At 37.7% G+C, this 22,166-nt stretch overlaps 1 non-coding gene across 1 annotated transcript; it reads left to right on the top strand.

The window, feature by feature from the left end:
* Positions 1 to 14,575: 14,575 nt before the first annotated feature.
* Positions 14,576 to 14,647, top strand: TRNAT-CGU (transfer RNA threonine (anticodon CGU)). The gene has a single exon. It is a non-coding gene; the product is annotated as a tRNA-Thr (tRNA).
* The last annotated feature ends 7,519 nt before the right edge of the window (positions 14,648 to 22,166 follow it).

The raw sequence follows: 22,166 nt of genomic DNA, 5'->3' as shown, positions 1-22,166 counted from the left end.
TGTGGCTTGAAATCGAAGAAGAGGCCCAATTCCGACTTTCTTTATATTTTCACTCTTTAATCTTCTTTTATTTCTCTAAACCTAAATTATAAAAATACTTAAACTATTATTAAGAATTAAATTAAGTTATAAAAGCGCAAATTAACTCCCAATAACAATAACGCACAATTAAGTAATAATTAAGCATAAAATTATATATTTGGACATTAAATGCTAAAAATGCAAACGATGTCTATTTTTGTAATTTTTAATTTTTGTAAAACAAATTTAATTACTAACAACTGTAGAATTAAATCCTACATGCAAAATGTGACATATTTTTGTATTTTTTATTAATTTATCAAATAAACACGCACAGACAAATACAAATAAGTATTCAAAATATCACAAAATATCACAAAATTGCACACCAAAGAAAAATCATTTTATTTTTGGATTTTTTGGGAGTAATTCTCATATTGGGCAAAAATCACGTGCTTACAGTGTATATTTATTTTCATACTTTGTATTAAGCACTCTTAGATCGTTTGTGGTACTGTGACACTAGTTCTGGGTGATTAAGGCTTAAAGAGTTGTATTAGATTCATATTTCAGATATTTTACTACATTTCTTCCGCTTAATGAAATTTCCGATGTTTTTCACATTATTGCTTTATAAATGCCAAAAGGGTATAAAAATGGATAAAGGTAATATGTTCAATAATTGGCTTGCTTAGCTCACATTAGTAGGTGCCATCACGAATCTCGAGGGTGGAAAATCCGAGTCGTGACAAGTTGGTATCAAAGCTCTAGGTTACATGGGTCTCACAGTTCACAGACAAGCTTAGTAGAGTCTGAGGGATCGGTATGGAGACGTCTGTATTTATCCCCCAAAGGCTACAGAGTTAGGAAAAACTTCACATCTATTCTTTCATGTCATGCGATTTTGTTCTCTCAATGCTAAATTAAAACTTCTACTCTTGTCCTTTCGTCAATGGTGATGTCACGTACCGCTTCTTCAGTCGAATAGCAGAACAGACCGGTATTAGATCAGCTACATCTTCAGAGGCTTTGCAGAGGTTGGATAGGTTTCACCAAGCTCTTCGCTACCACTTTCAGCGGTGCCTCTTCTAAGGATCCCCAGGATTATCTAGATAGTTGTCATGAGGTTCTCAGGAACATGGGGATAGTGGAGACCAATGGGGTCGACCTTGTTACTTTTTGCTCGTCTGGATCCGCCAAGACTTGTTGGAGAGATTATTGTTTGGCTAGACCAGTTAGGTCATCAGCTTTGAGTTGGGATCAGTTTCTCAGCTATTTCTGGCAAAGTTTCATCATGTCACTTAGAGAGAGATCTACCCGAGGCAGTTTGAGCATCTCCAGCAGAGTTCTATGACTGTTACTCATTGCGAGACCAGGTTTAATGATTTGACCCGTCATGCTATTCTTATACTCCCACTGAGAGAGACAGTGAGGAGGTTCATTGAGGGACTCATTTAGCTCGCTCAATCAGCCAGAGGTGGAGGTAGAGGTATTAGAGGTGGAGATACAGATACTGTTCTGGTTTGTAGTAGAGATGCTTCGATTTTATTTGATCCAGGATCTACATACTCTTATGTGTCATCTTATTTTGCACCGTATTTGGTCATGCCTAGTGATTCTTTGAGTGCTCATATATATGTGTCTACACCGGTGGGTGATTCTATTGTTGTAGACCAAATCCATCATTTATGTATAGTTGTGATTGAAGGTCTTAAGACTCATGTAGATTTGCTTCTTCTAGACATGGTTGATTTCGATGTCATATTGGGGATGGACTGGTTATCACCTTATCACACAATCTTGGATTGTCATGCCAAGACTGTGACCTTAGCCTTGCCGGGTTTACCTTGTTTAGAGTGGAAAGGGACTCCTGGTCATTTTACCCGTAGTGTTATCTCTTATATGAAGGTTCGGCATATGGTCGAGAGGGGGTATTTGTCCCATTTGGCCTATGTTCGTGATTCCAATGATGAGATTCCTTCTATTGATTTTGTGCCCGTTGTTCGTGAGTTTCCTGAGGTATTCCTTTCAGACCTGCCGAGTATGCCACCTAACAGGGATATTGACTTTTGCATTGATTTGGCTCCGGGCACTCAGCCCATTTCTATCCCGTCGTATCGTATGACCCTGCCTGATTTGAAGGAGTTGAAGGAGTAGTTGCAAGACTTGATTGAGAAGGGTTCCATTAGACCCAGTGTTTCGTCTTGGGGTGTGCTAGTGTTATTTGTTAAGAAAAAGGACGGATCGATGAGAATGTGCATTAATTACTGGTAGTTGAACAAGGTTACAATTAAGAATAAGTATCTATTGCCGAGGATTGATGATTTGTTTGATCAGCTTTAGGGTGCCAAGGTATTTTCGAAGATTGACTTGAGATCTGGCTATCATCAGTTGAGGATTAGGGCATCTGATGTTCCTAAGACAACTTTTCGCACTCGGTATGAGCATTATGAGTTCTTGGTGATGTCATTCGGGTTGACAAATTCCCCAACATCTTTTATGGATTTGATGAAACGAGTGTTCATGCCTTATTTGGATTCAATTGTGATAGTCTTCATTGATGATATTTTGATCTATTCCCGCAGCCGGGAGGAGCACGAGCAGCATCTTAGAGTGGTTCTTCAGACCTTGAGGGATAGTCGGTTGTATGCTAAGTTTTCTAAATGTGAGTTCTGGTTGAGTTGAGTTGAGTTGCATTCCTGGGTCATGATGTAACAACAGAGGGTATTCAGGTTGATCCGAAGAAGATTGAGGTAGTCAAAAACTGGCCTAGACCAGCATCAGCTACAGAGATCCGTAGTTTCTTGGGATCGGCAGGCTACTATCGTCGGTTTGTGGAGGGGTTTTCATCTATCGCAACCCCGATGACCAGGTTGACCCAGAAGGATGCCCAGTTCAGATAGTCGGACGAGTGTGAGGCGAGCTTTCATAAGCTCAAGACAGCTCTGACTACGGCACCAGTGTTGGTTTTGCCCACAGGTTCAGGGCCTTATACAGTTTATTGTAATGCATCTCGTATTGGACTTGGTGCGGTGTTGATGCAGGATGGCAAGGTCATTGCCTATGTTTCACGGCAGTTGAAGATTCATGAGAAGAACTATCCAGTTCATGATTTGGAGTTGGCAATCATTGTTCATGCGTTGAAGATTTTGAGGCATTATTTGTATGGCATGGAATGTGAGGTGTTCACGGATCACAAGAGTCTCCAGTATTTGTTCAAGCAAAGGGAGTTGAATTTGAGGCAGAGAATGTGGTTGGAGTTGTTAAAGGACTATGATATCACCATCTTATATCATCCGGGAAAGGCCAACGTGGTGGCCGATGCTTTGAGTAGGAAGTCAGCCAGTATGGGCAGTCTCGCTTATATTCTGGTCGGTGAGAGGCCGCTTTCTTTGGATGTTCAGGCCTTGGCCATTCAGTTCGTGAGGTTGGATGTTTCTGAGCCCAGCCGTGTGTTAGCTTGCACCATCGCTTGTTCTTCATTATTGGAGCGTATACGAGATCGGTAGTATGATGATCCTCATTTGTGTGTCCTCAAAGACAAGGTGCAACACGGAGGTTCCAAGCAGGTTACCTTAGGTGATGATGGAGTTTTGAGATTGCAGGGTCGAGTATGTGTGCCTAATGTGGATGGACTCTGAGAGTTGATTTTAGAGTAGGCCCATAGCTCCCGGTACTCTATTCATCTGGGCGCCACAAAGATATATCAAGATTTGCGGCAGCATTATTGGTGGCGGAGAATGAAGAAGGATATCGTTGCATATGTGGCTCGGTGTTTGAATTGTCAGCAGGTTAAGTACGACCATCAGAGGTCTGGTGGTTTGTTCCAGAAGATTGAGATTCCTGAGTGAAAGTGGGAGCGTGTCACTATGGACTTCGTTGTTGGACTCCCACGAACTTAGAGGAAGTTCGATGCAGTGTGGTTTATTGTTGATAGGATGACCAAGTCAGCACATTTCATTCCTGTGGCAGTCTCCTACTCTTCCAAGAGGTTAGCTGAGATCTATATCCGAGAGATTGTTCGCCTTCATAGTGTGCCCGAGTCTATTATTTCGGATCTAGGTACGCAGTTTACCTCCCATTTCTGGAGAGCAGCTCAGCGAGAGTTGGGCACACAGGTTGAGTTGAGCACAATAGTTCATCCTCAGATGGACGGGCAGTCCGAGTGGACTATTTAGATTTTGGAGGATATGCTCCGAGCTTGTGTCATTGACTTTGGAGGCTCGTGGGATCGGTTTTTGCCTTTAGCATAGTTTGCCTACAATAACAGCTACCAGTCTAATATTCATATGGCTCCTTTTGAGGCTTTATATGGTAGGCGGTGTCGGTCTCTGGTTGGATAGTTTGAGCAGGGAGAGGCTCGGTTGTTGGGTACGGATCTGGTTCAGGATGCCTTGGACAAGGTCAGGATTATTCAGGATAGGATTCGTACAGCTCAGTCCAAGCAAAAGAGCTATACCGACCGCAAGGTTCGAAATTTGGCTTTCATGGTCGGTGAGCGGGTATTGCTTCGAGTGTCGCCTATGAAGGGCGTGATGAGATTTGGGAAGAAGGGCAAGCTTAGCCCTAGGTTCATTAGCCCGTTTGAGATTCTTGATCAAGTGGGAGAGGTGGCTTATAGACTTGCATTACCTCCGAGCTTATCAGTCGTGCATCCAGTGTTTCATGTGTCCATGCTTTGGAAGTATCACGACGATCCATCCCACGTGTTAGATTTCAGCACTGTCTAGTTGGACAATGACTTGTCTTATGAGGAGGAGTCGGTAGCTATTCTCGACCTGCAGGTTTGTTAGTTGAGATCGAAAAGTTTTCCTTCTGTTCGTGTTCAGTGGAGAGGTCAGCCTGCTGAGGCATCAACCTGGGAGTCCAAGTCCGATATGCGGAGCGGCTATACCCATCTTTTCCCCGACTCAGGTACTTCCTTCTTCTGTCCATTCGAGGACGAACGGTTCTTTTAGAGGTGGAAAATGTGATGACCTTAAAATGAATTCTGCGTTTCGAGTCCTTAAAAACCTCTTTTTGTCTTACCTCGATTTGCATGCACAGTCCGGGCGCATAGCCGGAAAGCTAATATGTGAAAATCTATGAAAAATGGTAAATTTTGACTATAAAATGAATTAAGTTGACTTCGATCAATATTTTGGGTAAACGGACCCGAACCCGTGATTTGACGGTCCCGAAGGGTCCGTAGGAAAATATGGGACTTAGGCGTATGTCCGGAATCGAATTCTGAGGTCCCAAGCCTGAGAAATGAATTTTTAAAAGAAAATTATTTTCTGAAATTATTTATGAGATTTGAAAATGAATTGTGATTAGAACTCGATGGTATCGAGCCCGTATTTTGGTTCTGGCGCCCGATATAGGTATTATATGTGATTTAAGATAAGTCTGTGATATTTGGTAAGAAACGGACTTGAAACAACGGGAATCGGATCATTTTTGAGAAAATTAGAAATTTGAAGTTCTTAAGAAAATTTCATGATTTTGATGCTAAATTCCTAGTTGTTGATGTTATCTTAGTGATTTGAATGCACAATCAAGTCTGTATGATGTTTTTAGATTGATGTGCATGTTTGGTTGGGAGCCCCAAGGGCTCAGTTGAGTTTTGGATAGGCCACGGAGTGAAATTTTAACTTAGGGAATTGCCGGTATGCTTCAGGCCTGCAGGCTTCGCATGTGCAAAGCCTGTCTCGCAAATGCGAGCAATGTATCGCAAATGCTAGAGGTGGTCAGGGCTGCCTTCTTCGCAAATGCTAAGTTTTTGTCGCAAATGCGACATGTGCCAGGAATCCCGCTTAATCGCAAATGTGAGACCTAAATCGCAAATGCGACACTTCTTTCACAAATGCGAACATAGCAGAGGTCGGGGTTCGCAATTCCCATATCTACAACCTACAATTTTTATACTTAGCCGAAAAACTCCCATTTTTCACACTCTTTCAAAACCAAAACACTCTTGGGCGATTTTTCAAAGACAATTGTTCTTACAAATCGATTGTAAGTCAATTTTAACTCATTTCCTTCAATCATTAACATCTTTCAACATGATTTCAACTCAAAACCAATGATTTTCATGGGGAAAATTGGGTGTTTTGGGTAGAACCTAGGTTTTTTCAAAAATTGGGGATTTAGACCTCGATTTAAGGTCCGATTTCAAAATAAATTATATATTTGGGTTCGTGGGGGAATGGATAATCGGGTTTTGGTTCGAACCTCGGGTTTTGACCATGTGGGCCCGGGGCGATTTTTGACTTTTTAAGTAAAACTACAGAAAACTCATTTTCATACATTAGAATTGATTCATTTAGCGTTTATTGACGTAATTAAGTAGCTTGTGGATAGATTCGAGTGAATTGGTGGTGGAATCAAGGGATAAAGCGATAGTTGAGACGTGAACTGTGTTCGTGGCATCGAGGTAAGTGTTTGATCTAACCTTAGCTTGAGAGATTAGGAGTCGAGTCCTATTTGCTATGTGGTGTTTGTCGAGTACGACGTATAGGCATGGTGACGAGTATCTATACGTTGGTGTCAAGCATGCACGTGAGTATTATATTGTGATTATTATGGCTTCGTTGTATTATTCATATTTTGATGATGATTTCTATTGTTGGGAAAAGTTTGTGGAAGTAGTGGTGATATTTGAACATTGAGGAGCGTTGGCTCAAGTTGTACAATAAAATGTGAAAGTATAAGTGGAAATTGAACAATTTAGAGCATTGGCTCAAGTTGTGAAGTAAATGTGAAAAGGGAAAGAGAAGAAGATTTTTGATGTTGTTCCCTCGCCGGCATTCGATTGTTGTATTGTTGTTCCCTTGCCGGAATTTTATTGTGACTTCATTTATTTTCTTGCCTTTATTTCTTGTGAGTATTGTTTTGGTAAGAGAGTGTTAAAGCACGAAGGGTGATATCGTGCACTTGTCCTTGATTTTCCTGAATCTTGCAGATAATTGAGTTATGTTGTCCTTTATGTTTATTTATTGATTTTCTATTGTTACTTGCTTCTATTATGTGGTTATTGATTCCCTTGTCGGGATTCTGTTGTTCCCTTATTGTTCCCTTATCAGGGCTCCATTGTGATTGGTGTTAAATATTATATTTGGATCGGGTTGCACGCCGCAACAATATTATATGTGGATCGTATTGCACGCCGCAACAATATTATATTTGGATCGGGTTGTACGCCGCAACAATATTATATGTGGATCGGGTTGCATGCCGCAATAATATTATATGTGGCTCAGGTTGCACTCCGCAATAATGATATATGTGGGTCGGGTTGCACGCCGCAACAGTGATAAATGATATGAATTGGATTGCTCGCCGCAACAGCGTTATATATTGGGATCGGGTTGCGCGCCGCAATAATTTTTGATACAAAGTGGTTATAGATTGGATACAAGTTTCTTGTTGTTTTGCCGTGAATTCTAAGTTGTCCTTACGCCGTTACTCTTGATTTACTGTTGATATTGATATACTCCTGCAACACGTACCCCCCTCCCATCTTTACTTGTTTATTCCTGTTTTATTTTCCGTTGTATATTATATAACTGCACAGGTTCATTTGGTAGTCTGGTCCTAGCCTCGTCACTACTTCGCCGAGGTTAGGCTAGGCATTTACCAGCACATGGGGTCGGTTGTGCTGATACTACACTCTGCACTATGTGCAAATTCCGGAGCAGCTCTTGGACCATAGCATTTGGGTGGCTACCTTCAGTCCACGCGGAGATCCAAGGTAGACCTGCAGGCGTCCGCAGGCCCTGGCGTCTCCTCTATCCTTTATTTCCTGTTTCATTTCTTTGAATCGAAAACAATGTATCTTTATTTTCAAACTTTGTATTTAGCACTCTTAGATCGTCTGTGGTACTGTGACACCAGTTCTGGGTGATTAAGGCTTAAAGAGTTGTATTAGATTCATATTTCAGATATTTTACTACATTTCTTCCGCTTAATGAAATTTCCCCTGTTTTACACATTATTGCTTTATAAATGCTAAAAGGGTATAAAAATGGATAAAGGTAATATGTTCAATAATTAGCTTGCCTAGGTCACATTAGTAGGCGCCATCACAACTCCCGAGGGTGGGAAATCCGGATTGTGACAAAGAAGAAGAAGAAGAAGAAGAAGAAGAAGAAGAAGAGCCTAGGGAAGGTAATATATACGCAGACCTTACACCTATCTCATTTGGTCCAAAGTATTGAATAATAAATATAAATTAAAAAAGAAATGTATCAATGTTTTTCCTCCGCTCTCAACCCCCATTATTGAACTGTTCAAGCTTTTTGTAAAAATGTCGAACTATCATTGTATATCATATGTATATCAATATATTACACTTTGACATACAGTAACATACATTGACACGCAAGACACACACGTGACATATACGCACTATACAGTGATAGCCACACTTGTTAAGTCATCGTATGTACTTGTATGTCGTGTGTATGCCAGTATATAAACCGATACATAATACATAAAGTAACACATCAGACATAAACCAAATATACAGTAACATACACCAAACATACATTTATTCCACCCTCAAACTACCACGATAAATTACCATAACAACCATCACAAAAGCATCATAACTGCACCATAAACCACCGTAACCGCCATCATTCTACCATAACAAAAAATTATATTCATACAAAAAAAAGGAAGAAGAAGAGAATTCGTTCAAGATTTATCCAAATCTATTTTGCCGTAGAAGAAGTTTCTCGCCAATTCTCACAGATGGAAGAGGACAACGAAGAGCACAGTGAAACAGAGGATGACGATCTGCTCCGACTTCATTATAGATTCGAAGCAAATGAAATATTTTTGGTTTTCTATTTAGCGGTAAAAATTAAGATTACTAGATGATGAAAATTTTAAAAAATATTGTCTTAATCTTGAATGTTCCTTAAAGCATAATAATCAATTCGATATTGATAGTTTAGATTTATTTTCAAAATTAAAAATATTAAGAAAAATAGTACAATTAGAAGATAACAGTTTAATTGATACACTTGGTTAAATAAAAATATTTGATTCTTTTTCCGATGCTTATATTACTTATGGAATAATGTTAATAACTCTTGTTACCGTCGCTTTAGCGGAAAGAAATTTTCAAAATTAAAATTGATAAAATCTTATCTAAGATCAACAATGACAAGAAAGGTTAAATGGATTAAGTATATTGTCAACTAAGAGAGACTTATTAGAAGTTATTGATTATAAGAAAATTATTAATAACTTTGTATTTGAGAAACGCTAGAAAAATAGACTCCAAATAAATAAATAAAAAATTTAAAAAAAATTAAGGTCCCTCGTAAAGTTTTGCTTTAGGCCACAAAACTCGTCAGGCCGCACCTGGCTAAGAGGACCGTAATGCATATCTCCCTTCAAATCTGCTCCGTCCACCGACGAAGAGCACGGCGGCTGTTGTTGAGAGGGGACGAGTATTTGGATTAGAGGATTGGAAGGGATAACAAAATGTCTTAAATCAAGGGATGGCCCTTATTTTCCTACGTTGCTATATTTTGAAAAACAATGTTGTTATTTTAGTTGAATGTGTCTTTAAAACTAATAATTACGAGTCCTTTTCATAACAAAGCATAAAATTCTCTAAGAGGATTGTTTAGTGTTATTGGGTTTAAGCCACCTTTGGATACAACTTCATATAACTCAAGTTCAGCAGACTGCTAACCAATTAAACAGTTAATTTAAGGAATTTTTATATTCCTATACACTATTTGAAACCTTATTACGAAAAATATTCATATGATACTGCTTTCATGGTCGGAGATAGAGTGTTGCTTCGTGTGTCACCCCCTTAAAAGGCTCCTAAATTCATTATTTGTACCTTAAATCAAGAGATTTAGGTATACCATTTTCTTTTTCCTTATTTTTCTTCCGCCTTAATATACGATAATCATGAAAACTATTTTTCTCCACTCTGTCATCTTGCCATAGATTGTTTTCCCAGTTTGTAAATTTGGAAGAAAAGCGCAAGCTTTTAGGAGAGCAGGAAAAGTGAAAGGAGAGCAGGAAAAGTGAATTTGGAGGTGTTGAGAGGAAAATGAAGTTCTTTAGAGTAGGCTAAGAGAACTTCAAAATGCTTTCCTTGTTGGATAAAAGTTTTGATTTTTGAATTAACCCAAACAAGAGAAAAGATTGGATTCAGAGTGGAAAATTCGAGGGATTTGAAGCAAAGGAAACGCATAGCATTTCATCCTCCTAAGTTCGGCAAATGTCGCTGACAAACTAGAGAAGGTGGACTTGCTCCTCTGCACTTCAAGCAAAAATGTGATGATCCAAAGAGTCATCTTATGTTTTAGAATTCGATTTCGTATTTTGAGGTCTTCAAAATCTCATTTTATTCCTCCTCGATTTGTATGTATAGTCCGAGCATATTTCCGGAAAGCTTTTGTGTTGAAAGTTGATAAAAAATAATAATTTTTGCCTTGAAAATTTGATTTAGTTGACTTCGGTCAACGTTTTGAGTAAACGGACTCGGACTCATGTTTTGATAGTCCTGGTGGGTCCATATCGAAATATGGGACCTAGGCGTATGCCCGAAATCGAATTTCGAGGTCCCCACCTCGAAATATGAATTTTTGATGAAAATTGAAAGATTGAAAATCTAATAGTTTAAAGAATTTGATTAATGTTTAATGTCGTTGGTATCGAGCTCGTATTTTGGTTCCAGAGTCCGGTACAGGTTCATTATGATATTTAGGACTTGTCCGTGAAATTTGGTGAGAAACGGAGTTGGTTTGACGTGATTCGGACGTCCGGTTGTGAAGTTAGAAGTTTTAAAACTTTCTTGAAAATTTCATTCAATTTGGTGCTAAATTCGTAGTTCTAGGTGTTATTTTGGCGAGTTGATCACATGAGCAAGTCCGTGTTGTGTGCATGTTTGGTTTGGAGCATCGAGGGTTCGGGTGAGTATCAGATAGGCTACGAGATGTTTTAGACTTAGAAATCTGGTGTGTTTTGCTGCTACTGGTGTGCTGATGCTTTGTGATTCGCGAAGCCACTCACGCGACCGCGAAGGGGAAACGGGGCTGGGTAGGAATTTACTCTTCGGGAACGCAGAGCAATGCGGTCTTACCCTTTGCGAAAGCGGCTAGCTAGATGCGAACGCGATGGCTTAGGGACCTGGGAGAGGAGTCAGTTGTTCTTCTACGTGAACGAGATGGCCGGGGGGAGCAACCTTTCGCGAACACGTAGTGAGACTCGAGAACGCGTAGGCCTTTGGGCTGCTATTTCTCGCGATCGCGGCAGAACGCGAAGAAGGCCTGTCTAGTGAATTAAAAACATACCAGAAATGGGAATTTTTCAAAAACTTCACAACTCTTTCACTAGAACTCGACCTAAGGCGATTTTTGAAGAAGGAATTCAACACCAAATCATAGGTTTGTACTCTTTAACTCGTTTTCTTCAATTTCCAACATCACTCGATAGATTCCTAGTCCTAAATCTTGTTCTTCCATGGTATAAATTAGGGATTTGGGGGAAATTGGGGGTTTTGGCAAAATTGAGTATTTAGACCTCAATTTGGGGTCAGATTCTAATTACATATTCAGGCTCGGGGGTGAATGGGCTCTGGTCCGAACCTCGAGTTTTGACCAAGCGGGCTCGTGGTCGATTTTTTTGGACTTTTTGAGTGAAATGTTGGGAAACCTAAATTTATGCATTGTAATTGATTTCTTTAGCAATATTTGATATTATTAAGTTAATTATGGCTAGATACGAGTGGTTTGGAGGTGGAAACTAGAGGAAAAAGGTAATCGAGCAGTGAGTGTCCTGTGGATTGAGGCAAGTGTCGTGTCTAACTTTGACTCGAGAGATTAGGAACCCTTGACTTATTTGGTATGTGAAAATCCATGTGAGTGGCGTATAGGTGAGGTAACGAGTACCTATGTGCCGCCAATTTATCTGTTTTACATGTTTCCTTCCCGTTCTTCTTATATTGCCATTTTTTCTGCCTTAACTGCTACATGCTTTACTAGTATTTCTATGCTTAATTGCTACTTGTTAGAAATTGTTTTCCATTATTTAAGGTATTAGCTGCCCCGTAGTTTCATTGTCTCATATTATTGGCTTAAGCTGGTTTATCAGTGTTTTATGGTATACTTTGGATTGGTTTCGCTGAGTAGTATCATTTGTGTGAAGTTTCATAGTGTACAAGCTTTCTGTTTGCTCTGGTTTGAGGTGTAAATATTGTGAAGAGCTTTGAGTTAAATTGTGACATTTTTGTACTTATTGAGTAATTGATGCTGATATGGTGGGATCGGGTTGCGCGCTATAACAAGAGGAATAAGGGTGATATATTGAGAAGGAATAAGAGTAAAATGCTATTATACGACAGGATCGGATTGCACGCCACAACAGGAGAAATAAGGGTGGATTGATATGGAGTAATAAGGGTGAATATTCATATTGATATTGATATATGGTGGGATCGGGATGCGCGTCGCATCAGTTTATGTGTTTATGTATCTTTCTTCTAATGTGTAAGTTATTTTGTAGCTTTGCATTTCACTTAAGGATTGGTTATAGCTGGATACCGATAAGACACTTGACTCCTTTATTTATTCCTTGCAAGTTACTGCTTTATTTTGTCCTGTCCTTCTTTCTGCTTTTATTATATACTGTATGTAGGTTATATTGTAATTGCCTCGTCGTAGCCTCGTCACTACCTCGTCGAGGTTAGGCTCGGTACTTACCAGTACATGAGGTCGGTTGTACTGATACTGCACTCTGTACTTTCGGTGCAGATTTTGGAGCAGGTAGTGGTTGATCGAGAGGTCGGGTGTAGATATTTTCAGTTAGGAGACCCAAGGTAGTCTTGCTAGCATCCGCAGGCCCTGGCATCCCTTTCTATGCTCCTACATTTACTGTTTTTACTTCCCTTCATAAACAGTTGTATCTTCTTTCGAACAAATGTTTATAGCAAATCTTAGTGTGTTCGTGGATTGTGACACCGCATTCTAGGTAGTAATAGCATTAGTATTGATAATAGTATATAAACAAAGAGACTATTTACTTACTTCTGTATTTATATCTACTTGTTTTAGCTTGTTTACTTTTAATCACTGAAACATAAAGAAAATTGGTTAATAATACTCTAACGTTGGCTTGCCTAGCAAGTGTGATGTTAGGCGCCATCACAATCCCAATGGTAAAAATTTCGGGTTGTGACAAGAAAATATGTTTTATTTTGTTTCTTGTGTTGTAAAGATTGGTCTAAGTGAAAAAAATAGATATGCGTGTCTGAAATATATTCAGTCAAGTATGTGTCAATCATTAAAGGAAGGTGGTTCAAGTAAAAATGTACTCAGTCTATAAATTATCTACAACTTATCTACAATTTTCATACATTATTTCTATCCAGTTATATATAACTACAATATCATACAACTTAAATACAAATTTTATACAATATGTCTTTTGTACATTTTGTATCTGATTTATACATAGTAAAAACCAATTTCATAAAATTAATTATATATTATATAACTTATCTACAACTTTCATACATTATTTTTACCCAGTTATATACAACTACAAAATCATACCACTTAAATACAATTTTTTATACAAATTTTATACAAATATATCTTTTGTATATTTTGTATCTGATTTATACATAGTAAAAATAATTTCATACAACTAATTATATATTATACAACTTATCTACAACTTTCATACATTATTTCTACCCAATTATATACAACTACAATATCATACAACTTAAATAAATTTTTTACAATTGTTCAACTTTTATATAATATTTAAATAAAAAAGATAAATAAACAACAGGATATAATTTTTCTATAATTTTACTACAACTTTACTACAAATTCGTAAGTATAATGTATGTCATGTTTTCTTCTTCTTCGAGTTTTAATCTGAAATTCAGCTAAAATCAAGTCTAATCTTTACCAAAACACCCTCAAAATTAAGATATAAACTCCAAACAATATTGCCAATTGTTTGCAACAACACCCAATCCAACAAAACCTAAATTCGAATTCAAAGCTTCAAAGCCTTTTAATGGCCGTCAATGGTGGAATTGCTGCTCTCTTTTCCTTTGCTTTACATTACTGGAATTAGGGATAGAGAGATAGAGAGAATTCCCAATTATTTACAACAACACCCAATTCAAACAAAAAATATTTTTTGAAAATCCAAATTCGAATTCAAAGTTTCAAAAAGCTTTAACGGTTGTCGATGGTGGAATTGTTGCTCTCTTTTCATTTGCTCTACATTACTGAAATTAGGGATTGTGAGAGAGAGTGAGAGAGTGAGAGAGAGAGCATGAGGGAGAGAGAATAAGGATGAGAAATAATTGCTTCCTAATATAAAGGGATACTTATTTAATTCCTAAATGTATATAATTGGTAAATTTGTATATAGGATGTAATTAAATTGAAACTTGAATAGAGAGGATAATAAAGTTTCAAATAGTGTATAGAATTACCACTATAAATCCTTGTTCCTACTTAGTTGAACTAGGTAAACATGTTCAACATATAACCAAAGAAGATAGTGTTATTCTAGTGCCTCCATAGCATAGTGGTATTGCGCTTGCTTCGTAAGCGAAAGGTCGCGAGTTCCATCCTCGTTGGGGGCTTCTTGATAAATTCCTTTTCTATAGAGATGGGGTTAATCTACTTACAATCACAAATTCATTATGTAAGTAAAGGTGATCAAAGAGCAATTCCTTGATGGGTTATTTTTTTTTAGATCTAAGGTTTTTCTATTTTGACTTTGCTTCCATGGTAGATGAATTTTGAGCATCCATAGTGAGCTGATCAATTTTAAAGGCCCTTCTCTATCAAAGAGTTTCTTGAAGTCATTATTAATTAGACATATAAAAAAATTGTGCTTGTGTTGCTTATTTTTCACCTTAGTCAGTATGTTCACTGATTTTGCATTTATCAAACAGCACTTCCAATTTCTTTTTCTTTTTTTTAATGTATATATGTAAGTTTTTCTTTCTAAAACATGTGTATACATACATATAATAGGCCGGAACTGCTGGAAAACAAAACAAAGTAAATAGAGTATCAATTCTGGACAGAAAGTAAGGTCCTAAAATATATATATCACCTAGTGAAAATTTTGAGTATGCTAGCGACTACTTGCACATGAACGTACCGTACGCGAATCCTTGTAACGTAGTAGTGAGCAGTGAGCACAATGGAGGAGGTCCGAGGTTACCACCGGAACTTAATTATATTCCCAAGGTAAAAGCTAAGAGGCGCCTGTTGGAAAACTTCCTTTTACTATTAGCACCAACTGCTTAAACTAAAACTAAGTATGGCGGAGGATGTATGACATATGTATACTTTATATATAATATGTGTATAATTAATGTATAGTCTATGTATACTTGCTAGAATAAATAAACAATGAATTCGACCGGGATTAATATATATACTTTGAGGCTAATGAGATATTATTTACCCGTAAAACGGTACAATTGGATTTGTAATGTGATTTATAGACATGTAAATTAATTTGATCCAAAAATATGAAATAAACAAGAACGAAATCAAGAATGTAAAAGTAACTTAAAAAATACAAGCCTGTTAATATGATAAGCTTCTCCGAAAGCAGTAGTATGAACAATCTTAAAAACAAAAGAAAGCAAGTAATTTTATAGTTTGAGAGCAGAATATAACTTTTGTATACAGAATGTTTTTGTGCCTACAATATATGTTAATTCTCCTATTTATAGCTTTATTTAGGGAGACAAGATCCCCAAATCAAGCTCCTCTTGAATGAAAATAAAACTCTCATTGATGGCTGCATAACGATTGACTATAAATGCAGATATTCTTTGTAACGGCTGCTCATTGAACGCTATCATATGTCAATATTTTGATTCTTTGTCATCGGCTACTTTGTCCTCGGGATTCATCTAGCACCAGTCACATGTTTGCAACCGGTATCAACTATTTGTTGACTCACATCTTACTTGTCTTCAGTTCCACATGTCACTTCTTTATTCGTCCAAATGTACGTGTCTGACTAGAATTACACCACCTCATTAATCTCTCTCTCTATATATATATATATAGCATACGAGGAGAGGTAGAGGGCGACCTAAGAAGTATTGGGGTGAGGTGATCAGGCAAGACAGGGCGCGACTTCAGATCTCCAAGGACATGACTTTTGATAGAAAAGTGTAGAGCTAGGTGAAGTATTAGGGTTGTAGGTTAGGAGAGAGTCAAGCATTTTTATATATTGTTCCGGGGCGGGCTGCGCTGATAATGTTTCGTTGTGGGTTGTTAGTGGTTTATGTAGTTTCCACACTATTTTCTATGGCGTTGTTACTAGTTATTGTTATAATTGCTTTTACATTTATTTTCCGGTTTCTACGATGCTGATACTATTTTTTTTACTTCTGTTGTTGTCACTGATCTATTGCCTATTGTCTATTGTTTATTTTCTTCTTCTAGGGTCTTTCGAAAACAACATCTTTATCCCTTTGGGATAGGAATAAGGTCTGCGTACACTCTACCCTCTTTAGATTCCATTTGTGTGTTTTTACTGGGTTGTTGTTGTTGTTATTGTTGTTGTATATATATAGTTATATACACACGCACACCCCATAGCCAGTAGAGTATATTCAAAGCATATATAGCCCAATAAGCCTAATTGCCTCCTCGACCCAAACTACTACTAATGTTTCTCTATTATTATGTACATATTGAAGGACTAATCTAACAGCTGTATTAGAGATTAATTCGAATCCCATAAATTATAATTCCCGCATGACTCAGCCATACTTATAATTCAGCATCCTTCAAGCTAAGGTCCAAATCCATCTTTTATATGTGCACGATGCAACAAAGAAACAATAGATCAATATTTCAAAGTAAGAGATATATTAAGTATTTCAATTTCATAAGTAATGTCAAATCAGTTCAACAATTAATTCTCTGGAAAAATGGTTAAACCGTTGAGCTTCGAGGTGAGAATTGAGCAATATATGGGATTTGTAACTGGAGCGGATTAATCGAGAACTTATAGCACGTTTGGTCAAAAAAAATTTGCCCAAAAAGTATTTCTTTTTTATTTGCGAAAAGTATTTATTTTCAAAGTTAAAATGTTTACCCAAACTTTTAGAAGAAAATAAGTATTTATGAGTAGAAGCAAAACAAAAATAGTTTCTTCCCAAAAATATTTTTTTGAAAAGCACTTTTGAGAAAGATACACTTAGAAACACTTTTTAAAAATTTTGTCAAACACTAATTGAGTTCAAAAATGCTTTTTAAATTAATTGGTCAAACACGAACTACTTTGCATCAAACTTTTTTGAAAAGCACTTTTGAGGAAAAAATGTATTTTTCAAAATAAGTTAATTTTAGAAGTTTGGTCGAATAGGCTATTAATTTGAGTCATATCTCTGTGCTTTTATTACTTACTCCCTTCGGTCCACTTTAATTGATTTTTTGAGTGTTTTTACACATATTAAAGAATTCATCTTTTAGCACTAAATTGTTCACCTTATTAAATTAATTAAAGTGGACAGTGAGTAATAATTAAAGAAAAAAATAGAGAATTAAGATGCAACTGAGCATAGTAATTTACTAAGTTAAGATTCAAAGTCATGAAATTCTGGTTCTTTTTTCTGTCGTGACATGTGACACCTCTTTTTCACTATGAGCAGTTTGTTTTTTCTAACTAGCGTCATGTCATATAATAGTCGTTTGAACAATATTTTATTAAGGTTCCAAATAAGAGTATTTAAAGCCAATGTTGGAAAAGAATATTTGAAAGTCCAAATATGATATTTTTAACAAGAACTTCCACTTTAAAAAAATAAATTGAAGAATTATTTCACTTGAAATATTATTTAAACAATGAAGTTCATATTTTATAAATACTGATGGTCAAAATCCTCTTTTTTCCAAATCAAGAAGAAATAAAGTGTTTTCAGATTGGCTATTTATCAGGTCCGTTAGATCTATTCTTTGTTTCTTTTGGTTACCTACTAAACTAAACTCATGCTTTTTTAGAGTTAAGGCAAAATGGCCACGAATTGAGGATAAGTCACCATCAAGACAACAGCAGAACCTACTGTCTTTTATTAGCTTTGAGCTTACCTTACACGTGGCTTCAAATTTTGTGTGTCGGAGAATCTTTTAGGAACAGCCTTTGTCAAAATCAGTGACGTGTCCTAGCATATATCATCCTAAGAAGATCTCAATATCTCTCACTTTATGTCCTTTTCCCTTCAGTAATTCTGCCCATCCTTACACCTCCCACTCACACCCTCTATCTATAACATTTTTTTCTTTTTCATTTGATGCATTTATTAATTTTGCTTTCCTAAATTACTGGTGAGATTTGGGGAGGATAAGATAACAAGCCCAGTATAATAACATGAAATTCGATAATTTTTTACAAGTGGGTCATGGGGAGAGTTAGATATACACAGCCTTAATTACCCCTACTTTGGAAGGATAGAGAAGTTATTTCCGATAGACCCTTGGCTAGAGAACGACTAAAAAAGAAAAGATAATTACAACAAGTAAGAATAACAATAGATGAAAAAAAAAAGATAATTTCAACAAGTAGGAATAACGACAAGATGAAATAAGATCGAATCCAAGAATGCAGTCAAACTCTAGGTAGTAATAACCATCTATGAATAAAAGATATCATACCAACACTAATGCGGACTGAGTAATACAAAGAGAAACGTTCGACTACCTACGAACCTTCTACCCTAATCTTTGACCTTCACACCTTCATGTCTAGGGTTTGTCCTCAGTCAGCTCCAGTTGCGCCATGTCCCGCCTAATAACCTTTTCTTAAGACTTCTTAGGCCTATCTCTACCCCTCATACTGCCCATCGGGGCTAACCCCTCGCACCTTCTAACAGGGGCTTCTATACTTCTCCTCTTAACGTGCCCGAACCATCTCAACCTCGCCTCCCGCATCTTATCCTCCACATGGGCCACTCCCACCTTTTCCAAGTAACGTCATATGTATAACATAAATTAAAAGAAAATACTTTAGTTAAAAGTAAAAGAATTTTATATCTCACCACAATCCTTGTGAAAAGTTCTTTTATTCTCATACTTAAACGTGACTATACAACCCCAATATATACAGTGAGTTCTCAGATGTATAAGATTCCTATGCCCAGAGATATACAAGTCCTTTGGCTACAAGAATCCTAAAATATAGGAGTAGAGTCCATGTAGGATTATCATTTACACTCCCCCTCAAGTTGAGTAGGGGTTGAAACCACTACCAACTTGGTCCGCAACTGCAAAAACTTGTTCTTCGATAATGGCTTTGTCAATACATCAGCAAGTTGATCATGAGAGCTGACATAACGAACACATAAATCCTTCGCTCGAACTCTATCACGAACAAAATAGAAATCAATTTCCATATGTTTTGTTCGAGAGTGAAAGATGGGATTGGCTGTTAAGTACATCGCGCTGAGGTTGTCACACCACAAAAGTGGGAACAGAGGAAGAAAATCATCCAATCTCTCGAAGAATATGCTCAATCCAAGTGATTTCTGAGGTGGCAGTAGCTAGAGCTCCATACTCTGCCTCAGTACTAGAGTGTGACACTGCTCGCTGCTTACGCGAAGCCCATGAAATAAGATGAGAACCCAAAAGAATAGCAAACCCAGTAGTTGATTTATGATCATTTATGTCGCCTCCCTAATCTGAATCAGTATAGCCATGTAATAAACTGAATGTGCCTTTAGCAAAGAACAACCCATGAGACGGGGTTGTCTTAATATAGCGTAGGATGCGTTTAACAGTAGTCCAGTGAGTGTTCATAGGGCAGTGCATGAATTGAGAGACCTTGTTCACGGCAAATGCTAAATCAGGATGAGTAAAGGTCAAGTACTGCAAGGCACCCACAACGCTTCGATAAAGGGTGGGATCAGTGAATTGAAATCTTTCAGTGGAAGAGAGTTTTGTGGATGGACAAACTGGGGTGGAAACAATATTGTAGGAGTCCATATGAACACGTTTCAGGAGATCATCCATGTATTTTCTTTGCGTCAAATGCAACCCAGCACTCGTCCAATGTGCTTCGATACCCAAGAAGTACGAAGGTGTCCCTAAATCACGAACTGCATACTGTTGCTGGAGTTTAGTTACAAGTGATTTTACAAGAGTTGTATCTGAACCTATTACTAAAATATCATCAACATTAACCAAACAAAATAGTTCTTGTCACCAGTAGGTTTAAAAAACAAGGAGCTATCAGTTTTGGATCCCAAAAATCCCAGTGAGAGTAATGAATCATTGAGGCATATATTCCACATTCGGGGAGCCTGTTTCAACCCAAAAAGAGAGCGTTTGAGAAGATATACATGGTCTAGTCGAGTAGGATCAACGAATCCGGGGGGCTGGGACATATAAACTATCTCGTCGAGATGACCATGAAGAAATGCATTGGAGATATCCAGCTGGGTGGTATGCCACTGATTTGTGACAGCTAGCGATAGCAATAACCAAATGGTTGTAGGCTTGATAATTGGGCTGAATGTATCAATAAAATCTACTCCCGAATGTTGATGATAACCCTTAGCCACAAGTCGTGCTTTATAAAGATCCAAAGATCCATCTGCCTTCAACTTTGTTTTATGCACCCACTTGCAACCAATCACATTTTGGGATGGTGAAAGAGGAACTAGTTGCCATGTGACATTTTGAATGAAAGCATTATACTCCTCCGACATAGCTCGATGCCAATTAACATCCCTAGCAGCCTGTGAATAGCAAGAGGGCTCAGGTGAGACTAATGTAGTTGCCAACAAGGAAAAGGGTCGCTTTGGTTTCAAGGAGCCTGTTTGTGCTCTTGTAACCATTCCATGCGTGGGTGGAACATGGAGTTTTCAGGTCTAGATGGAGCATCTGATGTATCATACATATTATAAGAGGATGAGTCTTCACACAGAGGACGCCCAGTGGAGATGAAGAGGTCGTACTAGTACTTTGTCCATGAACAACACTATCAGGTGGCATAGGTGCTAATTGCGTGACAAAAGGCAGAGGCAAGGGATTTTGGGTTTGGTGCGGGTTTGCTTGTAATGAAGTAAGGGTTGATGGGGTCTGTTGATAAGGAAGATTAACGATAAGTGAAGGAGATGTTTCCTTGGTTGAGGATTTAGGCAGCACACCATCCTACAAAGCAAAGGGAAATGTAGATTCATCAAAAATTACATGACGAGAAACATAAACTTTGGAGGAAACCAGGTCAAGGCATTTGTACCCTTTGTGCAATTTACTATACCCCAAAAAGATGCAAGGGTGAGATTGAGGTGAAAGTTTATCCTTTGTATAAGGACGAAGCCAAGGAAAGCATAAGCAACCAAAAATACGCAACAGAGAATAACCCGGATCCATATAAAACAAAATACGATATGGTGATTGATTCTTTAAACGGGGAGTTGGCAATCGATTAATAGTATAAACAGCAGTTTCAAATGCATTTGTCCACAAATAATAGGGAACATTGGCATGGTGCAAAAGTGCACGGCCGGTTTCAACAATATGCCTATGCTTTCTTTCGGCACAATCATTTTGTTCAGGTGTATAAGGACAAGAGGAATATTGGACAATTCCATTATCATGCAAATAATTCGTTAAGGCTTGAAATTCACCTCCCCAATCGGCTTGGAAACATCTAATATGGCGACCAAAATACTTCTCAACAATGGTACGAAATTGACGAAAAACTGAAAGTACTTCAGATTTAAAACGAAGGAAATAAATCCAAGTATATTTGCTAAAATGATCAAAAAAGATGACATGATAACGATAACCATCCTGTGAAACTACTGGAGCAGGGCCCCAAACATCCGAACATATCAAATCTAAAGGCCCTGTGGCCTGAAAACTAGACTCACTAAAAGGAATTTTATGGCTCTTACTAACAGCACATGTAGAACATATACTAGTGTTTTTATGCATTGATGATGTGAGAGCAGTGGCTGGTAAAACATGACGAACCGTAGGATAGGATGCATGAGCAAGACGAGCATGTCAAACTCCAAGGGAAGCTGCACATGAAACTGGTGATAATGATTTCAACACTGGAAGTGAATATAAGCCTTCACTCATGGACCCCGTGTATCGTATTTCCCTCGTTGCCAAGTC

Source organism: Nicotiana tabacum, chromosome 16 (genome assembly GCF_000715075.1).
Source record: "Nicotiana tabacum cultivar K326 chromosome 16, ASM71507v2, whole genome shotgun sequence".
In the NCBI taxonomy this organism is placed as follows: Eukaryota; Viridiplantae; Streptophyta; class Magnoliopsida; order Solanales; family Solanaceae; genus Nicotiana; species Nicotiana tabacum.
Note: the sequence above shows the minus strand (reverse complement) of the source record. Positions and strands in the feature narration are given on the sequence as shown.